Raw genomic sequence first — 18970 nt, 5'->3', positions numbered from 1 at the left:
CTCGCCGATGCGACAGGATACGAACTGGTTGTATTTTCGTAGGTCGGGATTGATCCAGGCTTAAACGGTGCGGGAGTCGGTCCAAAAATACCTTCGAGTTATCGCCAACGAATGTGCTTCCACTGCGTTCTTCGACAAGCGACTTCCGATGATCACGGCTTGTAATTCGAGCCGTGGAATGGACAACATTTTCAGGGGGGCCACTTTTGATTTCGCCGAAACGAGCGCACATTTTACTTTCCCATTTGTTTCCGCTCTTAGATAGGACACGCAAGCGTACGCAGATTCACTTGCGTCAACAAAAACATGAAGTTGAAGAGGGCTCAGTTCGTGTGATGAATGTCCAGGAAAATACGGTCTAGGGATTCGAATATCTCCCAAAAACTGAAACAAATCAACCCACTTTGACCAGCGATCCTTTAGAGGCTCGGAAATGGGCTCGTCTCAGGTAGTCTGGGTGCGCCAAATATCCTGAATCAGAATTTTTTCATGGATAACGAAGTGCGAAAGAAGTCCAAGGGGGTCATCAATGCTCATAACGACACGTAGGACTTCCCGCTTAGTCGGCCATTCAGGAACATGTCCTAAGTTCGACGAATAGGTGAATGAGTCTTCCTCACGCAGCCACAACATCCCCAATAACGATTTGGTCACACAAAGCAAATTTTTTAGTAGAAGTTGGATCAGTTTCTTCCCCAGCGTTTAAAACTTCATCGGAGTTCGAGAACAACGAGTGTATCTCAAACCGTGCTAGAGAGTGGATGTACTTTACCTCCAATGACCTTTACGCAGCTTCTTTTTTGTCGTCGAAATTTTTCAAAAAATCATCCATGTAATGGTGGTGTAGGATGCACTCCACAGCTTCCGGAAACCTGCCTGTAAACTCTCCTGCATTAAGATTTTTCACGTGTTGAACGGAGCCTGGCAAACTGGTCGATCCAAAGGTGGCGACTTTCATAAGGAAAATTCGGGGTTGCAGAGAGGGATCGTCACGCCAGAGAATTCGCTGCGCATTTATGTCTTCGTCCCGGATAAGAACACGGTGGAACATTTCTCTGATGTCGGTGCACACCGCGATTCTTCGTTCCCGAAATCCAAACAAAACCTTCGGAAATGAAACAAGTAAGTCTGGACCCTTCAGGAGCATCGTATTCAGGCTAACACCGTCCACTTTGGCAGCCGCGTCACAGAAAATAAGGACTTTTCCAGGTTTTTTGGGATTGAGGGCAACTTCCAGAGGTAGATACCAAGTACGTCGAACATCGGTGTTGTCCAACTCCAGCACAGTCGTTTCTTGCAAATAACCTTTTTCGATGTATTCAGAAATCTGTCGTTTGAAACTGGCCCCAAGAATGGCGTCGGTTCTCATACGACACTCCAAACACGATCGCTTCTCGTCGTTGCCTCCAGAATCTGTCGAGCTCTTTGGTCGTCATTGGATTTAGGATCACTATATCGGGAAATTCCCAGACTTTCTACCGCGACGGATTGCTTGACTAGATCGTGGAGTTCGTCCAATTTTGTCGAGCATTCGCAAATGTGCATACTGTACGTCGGGCTCGTTATGTTATGCTCTAAGGTAGTGTGAAAAACTGACATCAGGCTACCAGAGGAAATCTTTGATTGCTCGACTGATCGCACTCGAGAAAATACCGAGCATCTTTGCTGGTTACCGCGTGAATGCCGACTGACGCGAACTCTCTCAACGGTTTATACTGACGTGACAGGTGGTCCGAGAGCCCGTGTGAGTCGGATGCCCAGTGGGAGAAATATGCAATCAATTTTGACACATAACGAGGGGTGTTCCAATGTTCGTCGATTTACACACTGAGATTAATTCAATCTTACAAATCAACTACTCACATTCCCCTTCTTCCCCGTAAAAAAACATAAAAAATGCTTATGCAGTGCCAAACACACTTGGCTCACTAGAAAGCCAGTTTCTTTAGAATAGAATTGTATTCCACCAACGTCTTAATCAATTGTCGGTATACGATTATTATGCGCAGCGCACTAGATCAGACATTTATGCGAATCAGTTTGATAAATCAGTGTAATATCTGTCACTTTTCTAACGCTAACCGGTTTTTAATCAGAATTGGCACGGATAACTGCGACTGCAAATCCACGTAATCCAAATTTCAATGCAAGGGCCAATTTAAATAAAAAAATCATTCAGACCATGCATTACGAATCGCAGCTATGTAATAATTGTTTGAGCTCAATTTATTTCCATTCTCAAGATAAACATCTCACAGTGGTGTATCATTCACGAACATAGCAGAAAAATTGTTGTTGGCTAGATGGATTCTAAAACGGTTAGTTAAAATCCAGAACATGATCACAAACATGAGCTGAAAATAGAACTATAATATTCCTGGGGTCTGATGTTTAGCAAAATATGCATGAATTGTTTATTCACAAAAATAATCATATATATGTAGATTGTACAATGTTCATATAGATGTAGATTGTACGTCCCTATTCAAGTATCAAATTATGTATTTAAGACTATTATTTCACTGCAATTTTATTTTACTTGCATTACGGGTGGTCTCAAAAAAAAAATCCAACAAAACGTGTTCATAGTTCACAGGAGATGAAGATTCTCATAATGATAGATTAGGGTGCTTAATCGCTTGGCGCACGGCACCCTCCCAAATAAACGCACTTCAATCAACTATAATGATAGATATTTTCCTTTGTATTAAGATTCAACATCCTCAAAATATTCAATTTGCAGAACAAATATTCTCAATATGAACAAACAACTGCTTGAACTTTTCCGTTTTTGTTAAATTATTAATTGTTAATTAACTGTGTACAGCTTTGAATGTTTTGGAAAGCAGATTCAATTTTTCCAACATAATCAGCTACTACGCCAGCATCAGAATTAAACACAATATCACATGATTTCAAAACATAATCAATGAATTCTTTCGTTTTCGAAAATTAATTATCAATAACATATTAATTTTAAATACAGTTAAATGTTTTTAGTCTGCGTCCAAATACACAGAATCATTCGTAACGTTTTTTTTCAAGCGTTTTGCGGATCTCGAATGAGGAACTACATCGCCGGTGTCATCAAAGGCCGCTAGAAATCGAGATTCGGGAACGTAAGTGGAGATGGATTGGGCACACGCTGCGAAGAGATGAAAACGAGATTTGCAGAGAGGCGCTAGATTGGAATCCAGAAGGTCATCGAAGAAGAGGCAGGCCCAGAAATTCGTGTGGGCGAAGCCTAGCCGCTGAAATCCGAACTGTCGACGAGAATCTTGACTGGGACCAGGTGAAGACGCTGGCTCCGGATCGTCAACAGTGGAGGTCTTTTACCACGGCCCTATGCACCGGAGGATCGGCGCGGGATCATTAAGTAAGTAAGTAAGTAAGTAAGTTTTGCGGAAAAAAGAAAAACCGGATTTTATTCATCATCAACGTATGTATGATGAATTATTTTTGCTTTTCTTACACACGTTTTACAGCTACTTGTTTAACTCCAGTGCTTGATCTTACACTCCACGCGCTATCAGCTTTTTATGTTAACTCTCGTTTTACGAATATTAAGATGAAACTAATACCGTATTTGTTTTCTCCCCTCGATCAGTGTTCCACCGTACCCGACAAAAACAAACACAAATCGTCGCCAGTGTATTGCTACCTCACTCACTCACACGCTCTCTCGCAACACTGGCAAAATTATCGGTGGGCCACCGTCCGTAAGCAGAACTCCGACAGGTCAAAACCAGTGCAACACCGTCCGAATAAACAAACAGTTTGACAGCACCTAGTGGTGCACCAGTGCAACACTAGTGCAACACTCGGCATAAACAAATACGGTATAACAGGCACTTCTCTATTTTTAACAACCAAAGCTTTAACTCACTTTTCTCGTTCGAACTGAACTAGCTCTAAATCAAAACTCATTAAACGACCGTGCAACTAGCTTTCATTAGACTGTAGATTTAACTTGCTTTGACTACACCGAAGTCTCCATCTGGAAACATAGGCTTCCAATATCTTCCACTGGCAACTTTGCCCTAACTGGACCGATGTCCCCGACTTTTAACTTTGGTTCTACTGAACTAAATTCCTAAACTAAACCAAATTCCTAGAAAACTTTGTCTTGACTTAACTGTACTGAACTGGACCAAAGTCCTAAACTGGATTGAAGTTCCCGGCTGGCAATTTTGCCTTATTTGTACTAATATCCTAATCTGAACCAAAATCAACAACAGGCAATTTTTCCACGACTGTACCAAAGTCCAAACTGAACCAAAACCATCCATTGGCAACTTTGCCTTATCTGATTCGAAGTCTCCGATTGGCTACATCGCCTCAACCTGCCTAAACTGGATCGAAATTACTGACAGGCAACTTCACTTCATCTACACAAAAGTATTGAACTGACCGAAGTACTAAACTGGACCGAAGTCCTAACTGGACCGGAGTCCGAACTGGACCGGAGTCCGAACTGGACCGAAGTCTTAACTGGACCGAAATAATAACTGGACCGAAGTCCTAAACTGGACCGAAGTCCTAACTGGACCGAAGTTTTAAACTGGACCGAAGTCCGAACTGGACCGAAGTCCCAACTGGACCGAAGTCCTAACTGGACCGAAGTCCTAAACTGGACCGAAGTCCTACCTGGACCGAAGTCCTAAACTGGACCGAAGTCCTAACTGGACCGAAGTCCTAAACTGGACCGAAGTCCCAACTGGACCGAAGTCCGAACTGGACCGAAGTCCTAACTGGACCGAAGTCCCAACTGGACCGAAGTCCTTGGATACACTACCTTCAATATCGATATCCGCTCTTCAACCACTCTGCACCTCCACTCACTTTTCTTTATTACAAAAAATGCGAAGTTTTTTTTCCAAAACTTTTAGATTCACTTTGGAAAAAAATGACTCATCACAATTATTCCACCGGAGCAACCAGAGATTTCCTCAAAACTCGACTTTTTAGCATTCAATTAATTTAGTTAATATCCTGAGAGGATCGCCATTGTGAAAAACTGACATCAGGCTACCAGAGGAAATCTCTGATTGCTCGACTGATCGCACTCGAGAAAATACCGAGCATCTTTGCTGGTTACCGCGTGAATGCCGACTGACGCGAACTCTCTCAACGGTTTATACTGACGTGACAGGTGGTCCGAGAGCCCGTGTGAGTCGGATGCCCAGTGGGAGAAATATGCAATCAATTTTGACACATAACGAGGGGTGTTCCAATGTTCGTCGATTTACACACTGAGATTAATTCAATCTTACAAATCAACTACTCACAGGTAGGACCATGAATTGTCAGCCAAGACGTGTCTTTGTAGCGATTGGAGAATCCTTTGCACTTTCTCGCTTACGGAGTGGTCCCACTGCTATTACTGAGTACATTTTGTAGAGTAATAAGAAAAAAAAATAATCTAAAGCTAGCACCAACTATATCAGCAGAAATAATCGTGAGATTCAAATCGACGAGGTTGATCTGTGCTCACCTATCTCAAAACGTCAAATAATGAATCAAAACAGTTCCTCGTAAGATCATGCCTAATGTCAAAGTACCATGATACATCACATCCGGTTCAGCCGACTCCCATATGAAGTCGTCTAGAAGTCACAACGTCAGTTCAACATCAAAAATTAGTCTTCAAGTCAAAAGTAGTGTTTAGAGCTTTGAAGATATAATTTGATTTGACATCATCTGCATGCGGCCTGAACAAATAGGAATATCATCGCTACGAAACAGAAAATTCTTCAGCTGCATTGAAACCCGCATGAGGTAATTTTGATATAAACCCCAAAAAGCAATGCCTACACATCTCTATGATCAAATACAGGACACATCTTGATGTCGTGACCTAACGACCAGACGACACCAGTCAAGTTTGCCCGTTTGACGCTGAATCCCCAAAGGTAGGACTGCAACATAAAATGTTAAGTGCAACATGTTAAACTAATATCCCATTTGCTCGAACGCATGTATAGACTGCTCTTGGAAGAACCGACAACACTAGCTGCGAACAGAGTGCTCACGAAGCTACAAAAGCAAAGGTAGTATCCAAGTATTATATATCGGTTGCATCATCGGAATCTAATGCTTTATTCGTCACACGCATATTTAGATTGCTCGCAACAAGATCGTACCGAATCATATTGCATGATATTTCTATTCGGCAACACTTGCGCATCGCCCTTAAACTGGATTCGTATCATATTTCCGAAAGGCTCTCAACAGAGGTAAATTTAGTAAGTTTAAAGGGAAGAACAATGATGCTAACGCTTGCATTTCATAGCCTTTAATATAGACGCTGGACTTGACCAATACTGCTGTATCAGACCAAGCATATATCCCACACTGAGCATGTCACCACCATTAGCAAGAGAGTGCTAGAATCAGTATTGCATGCGTTGCGCTTCGAACGGACGTCGGTCGAGTCGTCTAATCGGGAAACTAATCGTCGCCTCAAAAGGATTATCGTCGGGTTAGCTGTATTGTGTCGCTATTGGGAGAGATCGTGCATGTGCGGAAATTGTGGGCATTTGAAAGAATCTAGCTGTGAAATAATCGGAAGCTTGATTCGAAAAGCTGATAGTGAAACGCCATTGGCATAAGTTGGGGCATTTGATTGAGAGGAAGTGTATTCCCATAGTGTGTCTGTGGCCTCACCAGTACCAGAGTAAAAGGGAAACAAATGGAGTTGACCACCCTCCTACAGTGTGCGTATTGGATGAGGTAGAAAATACCACTACCAGGGCGGGAATTCAGTGGCCTTAAATACCTCTCGATAGTGTGTGGGATTAGTGAAGGGCAACCACCACACATCTACAGGCCGTAAGTTACGACCACTGGGTTGTTATAAAGTGTGCATGAGAGCAGAGCAGCTGGTTTGTTTATCAACAATTGTCGACACCGATTACTGATTGTTTCATCAGTGATGACGGCTTGTAGCGGACCGAGAGAAGAGAGCCACATTGATGATCACTTGAGGCTGCTGTAAAGTATCATCGACCGAATCAAGAGATGATGATTGGCGAAATGATCGCACATCAGGTAATTAAGACTTAGTTGATTGTAAATATAAATAATGCAGTCTAGATTAAATTCCAATGCTTCAATCGCGCTTTTATTGAATAATTAAGAGTCCGTCCCATATTGAGCGTTTATTTATTTTGAAAAGGCCTGAAAGCCATCCTTGAGGGTTATTTCGTTTTGGCACACTGATTCCTTCATGTTGTGGTTAGTTAGGTAACACTGCCAAATGTGCGTTGTCATTTCCGATCAGGATTTTTGGGATCGCGCGTTCGTAGTCGCTAACCGGAAGTTCTGACAGATGAGGGTACCTGGCAACCAATTACTTGTAGTGTAACGTTTGAGAAGGAATGGCGAGCTTTTGAACGGTTCGTATATTTGAAAGTGTGTACCGTTTTGATTTTTCATCTCCAGCAATATCTACGTTCACCCATTTAGAATTGGCTTCGTCACGCGAAATCGGCTATTTTGACTTCTTTTATTATAAAATTATTTTCACAAAAACTGAAAGAAATTTTAACAGAAAAATTGCTCTAACGTATACAAAACTGATGTCCGCTCATGTGCTTATAGTTTTCAGACTCCTATATATTGTAATATGGGAGAATATTAATACTTTCCTTAATATGCGCATATAGCCCGCCTCTCCCCCTCAGCGGCGCATATTTGTAACGCCCGTTTTGTTCTGTAGCTACGGATATGGTTTTTCAAAATCATGTTTTTAAAATAACTAAATGTGTTTTAGTAATAAAAAAATCATAAGAACTTGTAGAAAACACATTTTTTCAACGTGTACACGAATTTTAACACATCATGAATCAAAATTTTCACAGCATTCTCTTCGATTTTTCAAGTTTGGGCCATAATAATGATATTTTATTTATTTATGAGATTTGAATGTTTAAACAGTCCAGTATCCCACTGACACAGAAACCCAACCAAGGTCAACATTGCAACTGCGACTAGATTTTTTTTGTGGGCCATAAACAATTTTTCTACCCAAACTGCACCATCAATATTTGATTACTGATAATCACTCGGCTGCAGAAGGACCACCAAGCACCACAAACTAATGTGTCACTAAAGGCTCATTAAACAGCTTTAAAACTGCTCGTTTGCTTAATAGCTTGAACCGGTGTGATGGCTGTGTTTTCATGTTTTCCCATAATCATATTTGGTGAGCTAATATGCCCGAAATCATCCCGGAGTGAAGGAAAAAAACAGTTTAAGAAACATGTGGAAACGAACTGAAATGTCAATTTTACACCTTTGTTTGATTACAGGTTTATCGATCGTAAATCATCATCGCTCGGGACGCTTCAGGGCTGCCAAATAGAGAAAAGGAAAGTGGGTGTGAGTGTGTAGACGCATAACGAATTTAGGAATCTCATTCTTTTTCTCGAGTCTCGCGTAGCTTTCTGATATCTAATTTAAACAAATCATCGAATCATAATAAATTTTCCAACTTTTCTATGCTGGATGTTATCGCGCTAGAACATGACGGCTGGATGTTTGCTGGTGATCGATAAAAAATGAAAAAGGTGAACTGGTTCCGTGGATGTTTTCAATTGGCTGAACTGTTGTAGCACATTTAGTCGTCGACAAACGAGGGCAGGTGATTATGGATTTTGAAGGTGGAATATGGATAAACAGCTTGTCTGCTTCTCTTTTACCTCCATCAACTTTTGACGGCATGCAACATTGTGGTCTAGGACCATTTCGGAAAACACATTGAACGTAAATTCGTCTTGTTATGTGTGGGCAGCATGAAATACACAACGCCGGGTAGGTACCCTCTAAAATATGTAATCATATCATTAGCGGCTGCATACGATTCCGGTGCTGACTAACCCTTCCGAGGGTGTCCGCCAATGATGGAGTCGATCCTTGGGGCCTAACGCAAGTAAATCGATGGATGGATGGGTTGCGTCCACACGCGATTTGTATCGAGACACACCTTCCCAAAACGAACAGAACACACTCTAACGCCCTTTCCTCCCCCTCGATTGGGAATAACGACTGGAACCTGCCACACACAAACTCCGAATATGCCGGTCTGTAATTTGTGGAACGGGGCTAAAAGGTCATGAATTGGATACTTTCGGAGGCGCCCACCTTGCTTGAGCATTGGTGAAAAAGAATTAAGAAAGACACCCAGCAGGAGTAACATGCGGATGGTGGAGAACTTGCCGGAACAAGCGTAGGGGGACTCCTTTGGGTCGAGTCGAAGGAGGATGACGACGCACTAATTCTAATACGGGTAGGTGAGGAATCGATTCGAGAAGCTCATTTGATCATGGATCTTTTAATACCCATAATAAAAAAAGTTCACTTCTAATTAGCAAAATAAGGCTATAACATTATTGAGGTAATTTAACTTAAAAAAATTATTTTTTGGAACTATTGAATTTTGAAGATTTTCTTATTTTTTGTCAAATCACGCAATTACCTATCTAATTAATTTTCTACAACTTTTTTGAATATCAAAACACTTGAAGTCTAAAAAGTTTTATTTTTGATCAGAATCAACCGTGCAACGAGCCAAAAAAAACTAGCCGGTCTATCGACTTACAAGAAGGTAGTGACTCCAAATCGCGATGATAAACAAAATACGACGGCCAAAGTTTGACTGCGTGGTAATGGACGACGAAACCTACGTCGAAGCCGACTACAAGCAGCTTCCGGGACAGGAGTTTCATCCGGCAAAAGGAAGGGGAAATGGTAGCAGATATTTTCAAGCACATGAAAGTTCGCCAAGAAATATCTGGTTTGGCAAGCCATCTGTACCTGTGGCTTGAAAAGCAGCATTTTCATAGCTTCCGGGACTGTCAACCAAGAAGTTTACGTGAAAGAGTGTGTGAATAAACGTCTGCTGCCTTTCCTGAAGAAACACGGTTGTTCCGTACTGTTTTGGCCGGATTTGGTATCTTGCCATTACGGAAAAAAGGCCATGGATTGGTACGCCACCAACAACGTGCAAGGACAAGAACCCTCTCAACACGCCAGAGCTCCGCCCAATTGAGAAATACTGGGCTATTGTCAAGCGGAACCTAAAGAAGACCAAAAAAACTGCTTAGGACGAGCAGCAGTTCAAGGCAAACTGGCTTTCTGCGGCGAAGAAGGTGGACAAGGTGGCTGTACAAAATCTGATGGCAGGGGTTGAGCGTAAGACCCGGCAATTCGGATTTGGAAAAGCGGAAGCCTAACTGAATATTTTTACTAAATTTTATACTATTTAAACTTGAAAAAGAAATTTAATTTGATTTTTTAAATAAAGGAAAACACGCGTTTTCTCTTGACCAAATTTTGATAGTATCACCCTTTAGTAACACACCTAAGAGCAAGTTCACTGGTGTTGAGGAAAAGTGGTAGAAATTTTGACATTTTGAAAATATTCTCTTGCAAAAACATTTTCAAGATCTGTGGCCTTCAAGTTTTTTATTACTAAGTTCGTTGTATTTTCGCATGCTGTGATCCAAAAATAGCAATATTTCTATCACATACGGCTGAAATAGAAACAGTGCTGTAAAAAAATACAACTCCCAAATATCTTGAAAACATTTTTGCATGGTAAAATTTTCAAAATGTCAAAATTTCTAGCACTTTTTCCAAACACCAGTGAACTTGCTTTAACGACGTGAAGAAAGTTTGATTTGATTTGGAATTCGTTTATTTGAAAGGGTGCCGTGCGCTTTTCCGATTAAGCACCCTTGAAGAAAGTTTGATTGTTATTCGACCTCTGACTAGGATATCAAGTTGACGTGGCGATTACAGCTGGTCTAGATACTACATAAAGCTTAACGTGGATTAACATTTAAACCAGGAATTGGCTAGCAAACGTTAGACAATGTCGATTTTTTTTTTCTCAGAATTGGCTCGGTTGCCCGGATTTTATTGAAAAATGCCCGGATTTTGCCCGGATTAAATCTCTTTATTTGGCAAAACAACAAAAAAAAATAACAAACACCTCTAAGTCTAAATTTTTTCAGCAAGACTTTAAAAATGACAAAAATGACAAAAATGACAAAAATGACAAAAATGACAAAAATGACAAAAATGACAAAAATGACAAAAATGACAAAAATGACAAAAATGACAAAAATGACAAAAATGACAAAAATGACAAAAATGACAAAAATGACAAAAATGACAAAAATGACAAAAATGACAAAAATGACAAAAATGACAAAAATGACAAAAATGACAAAAATGACAAAAATGACAAAAATGACAAAAATGACAAAAATGACAAAAATGACAAAAATGACAAAAATGACAAAAATGACAAAAATGACAAAAATGACAAAAATGACAAAAATGACAAAAATGACAAAAATGACAAAAATGACAAAAATGACAAAAATGACAAAAATGACAAAAATGACAAAAATGACAAAAATGACAAAAATGACAAAAATGACAAAAATGACAAAAATGACAAAAATGACAAAAATGACAAAAATGACAAAAATGACAAAAATGACAAAAATGACAAAAATGACAAAAATGACAAAAATGACAAAAATGACAAAAATGACAAAAATGACAAAAATGACAAAAATGACAAAAATGACAAAAATGACAAAAATGACAAAAATGATAAAAATGACAAAAATGACAAAAATGACAAAAATGACAAAAATGACAAAAATGATAAAAATGACAAAAATGACAAAAATGACAAAAATGACAAAAATGACAAAAATGACAAAAATGACAAAAATGACAAAAATGACAAAAATGACAAAAATGACAAAAATGACAAAAATGACAAAAATGACAAAAATGACAAAAATGACAAAAATGACAAAAATGACAAAAATGACAAAAATGACAAAAATGACAAAAATGACAAAAATGACAAAAATGACAAAAATGATAAAAATGACAAAAATGACAAAAATGACAAAAATGACAAAAATGACAAAAATGATAAAAATGACAAAAATGACAAAAATGACAAAAATGACAAAAATGACAAAAATGACAAAAATGACAAAAATGACAAAAATGACAAAAATGACAAAAATGACAAAAATGACAAAAATGACAAAAATGACAAAAATGACAAAAATGACAAAGATGACAAAAATGACAAAAATGACAAAAATGACAAAAAAGACAAAAATGACAAAAATGACAAAAATGACAAAAATGACAAAAATGACAAAAATGACAAAAATGACAAAAATGACAAAAATGACAAAAATGACAAAAATGACAAAAATGACAAAAATGACATAAATGACAAAAATGACAAAAATGACAAAAATGACAAAAATGACAAAAATGACAAAAATTACAAAAATGACAAAAATGACAAAAATGACAAAAATGACAAAAATGACAAAAATGACAAAAATGACAAAAATGACAAAAATGACAAAAATGACAAAAATGACAAAAATGGCAAAAATGACAAAAATGACAAAAATGACAAAAATGACAAAAATGACAAAAATGACAAAAATGACAAAAATGACAAAAATGACAAAAATGACAAAAATGACAAAAATGACAAAAATGACAAAAATGACAAAGATGACAAAAATGACAAAAATGACAAAAATGATAAAAATGACAAAAATGACAAAAATGACAAAAATGACAAAAATGACAAAAATGACAAAAATGACAAAAATGACAAAAATGACAAAAATGACAAAAATGACAAAAATGACAAAAATGACAAAAATGACAAAAATGACAAAAATGACAAAAATGACAAAAATGACAAAAATGACAAAAATGACAAAAATGACAAAAATGACAAAAATGACAAAAATGACAAAAATGACAAAAATGACAAAAATGACAAAAATGACAAAAATGACAAAAATGACAAAAATGACAAAAATGACAAAAATGACAAAAATGACAAAAATGACAAAAATGACAAAAATGACAAAGATGACAAAAATGACAAAAATGACAAAAATGACAAAAATGACATAAATGACAAAAATTACAAAAATTACAAAAATTACAAAAATTACAAAAATAACAAAAATGACAAAAATGACAAAAATGACCAAAATGACAAAAATGACAAAAATGACAAAAATGACAAAAATGACAAAAATGACAAAAATGACAAAAATGACAAAAATGACAAAAATGACAAAAATGACAAAAATGACAAAAATGACAAAAATGACAAAAATGACAAAAATGACAAAAATGACAAAAATGACAAAAATGACAAAAATGACAAAAATGACAAAAATGACAAAAATGACAAAAATGACAAAAATGACAAAAATGACAAAAATGACAAAAATGACAAAAATGACAAAAATGACAAAAATGACAAAAATGACAAAAATGACAAAAATGACAAAAATGACAAAAATGACAAAAATGACAAAAATGACAAAAATGACAAAAATGACAAAAATGACAAAAATGACAAAAATGACAAAAATGACAAAAATGACAAAAATGACAAAAATGACAAAAATGACAAAAATGACAAAAATGACAAAAATGACAAAAATGACAAAAATGACAAAAATGACAAAAATGACAAAAATGACAAAAATGACAAAAATGACAAAAATGACAAAAATGACAAAAATGACAAAAATGACAAAAATGACAAAAATGACAAAAATGACAAAAATGACAAAAATGACAAAAATGACAAAAATGACGAAAATGACAAAAATGACAAAAATGACAAAAATGACAAAAATGACAAAAATGACAAAAATGACAAAAATGACAAAAATGACAAAAATGACCAAAATGACAAAAATGACAAAAATGACAAAAATGACAAAAATGACAAAAATGACAAAAATGACAAAAATGACAAAAATGACAAAAAGGACAAAAATGACAAAAATGACAAAAATGACAAAAATGACAAAAATGCAAAAATGACAAAAATGACTGAAAAAAAAAATTTTATTTTTTTTCTTGAATTTTGTTGAGGAAAATCTTTGTTTTGACAAAATTTGCCCAGACATTGCCCGTATTTATGGTCATCAATTTGAAATCGAATGTCCGGATTTTGCCAAGTTTTTATATAAAAATTGCCCGGTTTGTCCGGACCGGATACGTTCTGGCAACCTTTGTCATGAACTTTCGCTTAACCATCCCGTGAAAATTCAGTTGGAATCTTCTTCTTATTTTTTAATTTGATAAATTTTCATCAAAGTTCAAAATGGTTTTGTTACTGTTAAAATTAATAAGCTAATTACTTACTATTTTATGCAAAATCAAAAAGCTTTTTTTAAAAGACATACACCGTCTTTGCCGATTTAGGCTTTACAGTTTGAATAAATGACGTTAAAATCCCTTTATGTTTTTTAAATTTCATCAAAAATTGGCGACTTGTAGGACCATCGTTCAAAAGTTATTTTTAAGAAAAACCTAACTTTCAATGTAGAACACCTCAAAACTGATTAATTATGTAGGATCCATTTTTTCTTTTTGTTATGGGGTCATTTTCGATTTTTTTTTTATTCAAGATGGAATTTTTAATATCCAGCTTGTTTCTCAGTGATAAAAAATATTTTAAAAGCATCGATTACTCAAAAAAAAAAATTCAACTTTTATCCATGTGGAAATAAAGATCTATTTTTACCGGGAAATTTTTCACACCATTTTCAGTGCCTTCTATGATAAATAACCGTTACCATTTTCATGGGAAATTTTATTAATATTCCATGAAATTAGCTTGCACCAACCTTTACCTGCAAATTAACTGAATTCGATGACGTTGAGTAATGTGCCGAATCATCACTTTAGGGCCGGTGTGACCGTTGCATAAATTAAATCTGCTTGAGGGAATAGTTTTTTTTTGTAGCTTTATCTTCCTTAGATGATGCAGTGATGGTGTCATCCTGAGGAACCATTTCTTCTAAAAAAGAAAAGAAGATAAGTTCCCATGCAAATGTCGTCCGAGGTCAAATGGATTAGGGATCGAGAAACAGTTCGATCAAGGAACTGTTCCCTTCCGAAAATTGGAAGACAGTGCTGGAAGAAAAAATTAATTAGTCTTCATCCTGGAACCGGATCCCGGAAGATTTTTGATGTGTGATCCTGAACCTGCATAATCAAATAGTTAGTTTGGCCTTTTCAAGGATGAGATATTTTTTTGGTTGTGTATCCTTTTTTTTGCTTTCCGGAGATAAGATAGCATCGTTGACTGCAACGGGTTCCGAAGATTCTATCCAATGATTGAATTGCTAATGAGAGAGAATCCGGGATGCCGGGGAATGTTTACCGGCTGCTCTTCAAATTGTAATAATATTGTGCTCAGTCAGCGGCTGCATGCTGTACAGGATTTGCTCGGTTAGGAAACGAGTTTTTCCGGGTTTCTACTCTTGGCTGGCCCGGATCATCCGGTTTCTGGTGGTTGTTTGGTTTGTTCAAGGTTGCAGCTTTTGTGGCACACCAAAACCGTGTCCCTGAACTAAAGGATGAACTGTCGTCGTCCTCGTCGTCGGCAGGATATTCAAAACATCCCTGCAGGTTTCGGTACCCACAAGTATTCAAGGTGTAACAACAGGAGCAGATGAACAATTGAGATGAGGCTGCGAAAAAAAAACCCGGAATAAATTGAAATCCACTCTCAATATTTTTAATGGTAATGAGGGGTATAGTTCGTTAAAAATATTCAACCTGAATTATAGCGCATTCGGGTTCGTTAGCAAACACAAACGTAGGGGAATGAATTTGGGGTCCCTCAGTGTGGAAGCAACCTGAAACCGGGGAATGGCAAAATAACCTGAACATTGCGCACCTTTAGGGAGTCTGTGCGAGCTAGATTTTGCCGTACAGGCACCTTCCTCATATAAACCGAAAAAATAATCGGGAGGGCTGAACTTTTGGGATAAAATGGCATTAAACGTGACGGACACATGTGAGTTGGGAAAAACGAGATCACAATACAGCCAGCCGGTAATGAAAAGTGTATCATGATGGTGAAATCCTGCAGCTTTTACGCCGGTTCCGGACAGGATGCTGAATTCCCTCACTTTTTGGCACATATGGTAGGGTTTCCAGGATGTGATGAAATAAATGTGAAAGTGGATCTGAAGCCGCAATATAATTGAGCCCAATAGATTCTGCCATATTTTAATATTTCTCCCAGCTTTGGACTTGAATTCTTACAATTTTTTCTTTAATTTTGACTTATAAAAATACAAAAAGCTACATTTTTTTTTTCTAAATTTTGTATGTTTTTGAGACACTTTATGGAAATTTTTTACGATTAAATACATTGTCAAGGGAGAAATCGTTCTTTTTTGTAGTTTTTTGTAAAGTAATGGCTCAAGGTCTTCAAATAAATGTCTCTGTCCAATTAACCGTGCGATGAAGTAAACATTTGTACCGCGTTGATCATCATCATCATCATCATCATTTATCATTTATCATTCTCATTGATCCACTCCAGTAACCATAAGCACTAAAACATAGCCCTTGAACAACACTATATTCCCACAAATAACTCTGAATTGATGCTTGATTTGCACTTTTTGCTTACATAATGCAGAATTCATGTTAAAAAGGCGAAATGGCGGGCTGAATAAATGCTATCACAACATAAGCAATACAAATGTTGAATTAGAGCACCATTAAAACGTCAGCCGTATAAAAGCATTAACAGTGCATACTTATTTAGAACACCTTTTAATTATTTAATTGATTGATCATTATTGATGTGAAACGGTAATTCAAAATGAGAAATTATTCTTTGATAAATTAAAATGAACAAAAATTAAAAAATTAAATCATTATCTACACCATCAATCAGCCTGCTGAATGAAGGATTATGCCTGCTTAATGAAGGGTTCTATGAAATAAGAAGTGATTATAATTGAATTATGAATTACCTTCGATGAGTCTCGAACCGAGGACCCGCAGCAGCCTTTATCTTTCCTTGCGCCTTTACCATTTCGACCACTCTTGATGCTGATAAGGTAGGTGAAAAAACTCGTACTTCAAGTACTGTTCGTGTTACACCACTTCAAGCTTTATAAAAGCTTAATATAAGCATGAATAGGAAGTTTTAGTGCAACAGTCTTAATGCTTGTTAACTTTATATAGTAGCTCTATATGTGCATATCGTGTTGTCATAAGTGCTAATTTTTTATTGCTTCTATGCATTAATAATGCTTATATAAAACTAAAAAGCATTATAAATGTGATATAAACTAACTAATGCATTAGAAATGTTGATTTGATGCTGATTAAGGGTTATGGCTTAATAATTATGGTTACTTGGGCATTGTTATGGATTGCGAATTGGACACAAAGAATGTGGAGAACCAAAATAAACAATGTTATGGTTCTGCTCGTGGCAGCAGAAGTCGTCCCCAAGTAACCATAAGCATTAAGCCATAACCCTTAATCAGCATTAAATCAACATTTCTAATGCAAGTTAGCATTATATCAACATTCATAATGCTTTTTAGTTTTAAATCAGCATTATTAATGCATAGAAGCAATAAAAAAAAGTGGTGTGACCCGAACAGTACTTTAAGTACGGGTTTTTTCACCCACCTCATCAGCATCAAGAGTGGTCGAAATGGTAAAAGCGCACGGAAAGTTAAAGGTTGCTGCGGGATCCTCGGTTCGAGACTCATTAAATGTAATTCATAATTCAATTATAGTCACTTCTCATTTCATTGAACCCTCCATTAAGCAGGCATAATCCTTCATTCAGCAGGTTGATTGATGTTGTAGATCATGATTTTATTTTTTGAAGTTCCGTTTCACATCAATCACGATCAATCAATTAAAAAATTGAAAGGTGTTCTAAGTATGCATTGTTAATGCTTTTTACGGCTGGCGAAAAATGACGTTTTGATGATGCTCTAGTTCAGCATTTGTAATGCTTATTAAAGGCTTTGTTGTGATAGCATTTAATCAGCCCGCTATTTCGCCTTTTTAGCATTAAATCTGTACTATATACGCATATAGTGCAAAAGAAGCATTAATTAAGAGTTTTATATGGGAATATAGTGTTGCTTAAGGGCTATGTTGTAGTGCTTATGGTTACTTGGGTCTGCTGCTGTTCCGGATGCTGGAGGAAACCGTAAGTTTCAAGACTTGATGTAATTTAATTTACGTTATTTTATTTAGGTATGCTAACCCAAGATTAGACATTGAGTAAACTTGTCTAGTTTATTTAAAAAAATCGAAGTATCTTTTTTTTGCAGTTTAATGTGTATAAAAGACGGAAAAAAAGTTTAGATTCCGGTTGATCTAGTTTAAATTGGCGAGACTTTCGTTTGGCGTATGTGATCAGATTTTGTACAGTCACCTTATTCACTTTCTTCGGCGCGAAACGCAATTTTGCTTTGAACTGCTTCTCGCTGATTACAGTTTTTTGGGTCTTCGTATGGTTTTGCTTAACAAGCGTCCAATATTTTTCGATTGGGAGAGGTTCTGGTGTGTTGGGAGGGTACTTTTCCTTGGGCACAACTTGAATATTATAAGCAGCATACCAATCCATGGCCATTTTTTTTCATAATGGCAGAATGCCAAACGCTTTTGAAGACACTCTTTTATGTAAACTTTCTGGTTCACACGGGTTTTATTGATCATAAAGGATACAAAACACCTTCATAATATTGGCAAAAGCTAGTTTTTCAATTGCTAAGGCAGTTCAGAACAAACTCAAATGTTGAAAAATTAATCATGAAACTCTAGAAAATTGAACACAACTCTTTCGGTGGCTCCAAGATACTTAATTTGTAACTTTTGGTCCAGTGAATTCTGAAATATCCAATCCTGATCTTCCGTGTTTCTTGGTTAAGATTTCATCGCGGTCAAAAAAGAAACAACATCGTGGTCGAAAGATGGACAATGATGCTGCATAAGTTGAGGAGCCAAATTTTTTAACTCTTTTAAAACTTGAACTAAAAAAAATTAAATTTTGCCTTCATTCTTTTGCTAGGTCCTCGCACAATTCCCCTTTAATTTT

The sequence above is a fragment of the Uranotaenia lowii genome, chromosome 2 (genome assembly GCF_029784155.1).
Source record: "Uranotaenia lowii strain MFRU-FL chromosome 2, ASM2978415v1, whole genome shotgun sequence".
In the NCBI taxonomy this organism is placed as follows: domain Eukaryota; kingdom Metazoa; phylum Arthropoda; class Insecta; order Diptera; family Culicidae; genus Uranotaenia; species Uranotaenia lowii.
The sequence above is the reverse complement of the archived record's forward strand: the minus strand, read 5'-3'. Positions refer to the sequence as shown.